Raw genomic sequence first — 1066 nt, 5'->3', positions numbered from 1 at the left:
ATGATCTTGGAGAGAACATCCGTTACCTTCACCCTTAACGGGAGCATGAATGAATAGCTAAAACGATCGCAGAATTACCCCGTCCGCATCTGTCGTAGGGGTATTTTCAAACATTACGCTTCACCGTTGTAGCCAATAGGCAAGCCTAACCGCCTACTACAGACTGCGGGGAGAGGGGGGGGGGGGGCGAGAGTGAGAGATGAGAAAGCGAGAGAACCGTGTTTGAAATGTTTCACAAGAACAGGTTTGTTTTTCACAGACTAAAGCAAATTTACGCGGCAGGACTGGGCTTTCCTCAAGGGGAGAGGCGGCTGGCGAGCTGCTACACTGCGCACTCGGTACCTGTCACTCAGCGCGTGCTCATGGGTTTTTTACGATTCGACGGCGCGCTGAGCGGCCAGGGGCCCCCTATGCAGACATTGATCGATGTCACTGCGTCAGTTACAGAGGGGAAAGTACAAATTCGTAATGTAATTGACGTTGCTACGGTTTCTACGCTCGCAATGACTAGCTTTTTAAAAGAAGGGTTATTTTGCAAACATTTAAGAAATGTTTTTAGAAATGCTACTTTTTCGCTCAGTTGTCGAAGTCAATATGCTGTGAAATCAAACAGTAAACTTATTGTTTGGTCAAGATGAAACACCTTGACTTTGGTTGCGGTTCGGGCACTCTCCTGGTGGACAGGACGGACTGGAGCCGGACTTTACGGGGAAGCTGGAGATCGACTATAAAGTGTGATTAACACGACCAGGTCCACTACCCACTGGCCCAGTCAGTAGCCTACCCAGCAACACATCTGGTTTGGTCTTGTCAAATGTTATGTGAACGTCTTCCTCTTAGGCTAGGCTACAATTTTAACGATAGCTGTCTATCCTGTGTAGCCTACCTTAAGACTGCTAGGAGTACATAGCGTTACCTACTAGACTACATTTCTATTTAATTGATTTAGCCGAAGCTTTTATCCAAAGCGATGTACACATAGGCCTAGTGAAAAAGTACAGCTAAGATCAACACATGATGTATGCACACTGCACTAGACATTGATAATTTAGAAAATAAACCTAAC

The sequence above is a fragment of the Hypomesus nipponensis genome, chromosome 19 (assembly GCF_054491055.1).
Source record: "Hypomesus nipponensis isolate SF chromosome 19, ASM5449105v1, whole genome shotgun sequence".
NCBI classification, from domain to species: domain Eukaryota; kingdom Metazoa; phylum Chordata; class Actinopteri; order Osmeriformes; family Osmeridae; genus Hypomesus; species Hypomesus nipponensis.
This window is presented reverse-complemented; position numbering follows the sequence as displayed.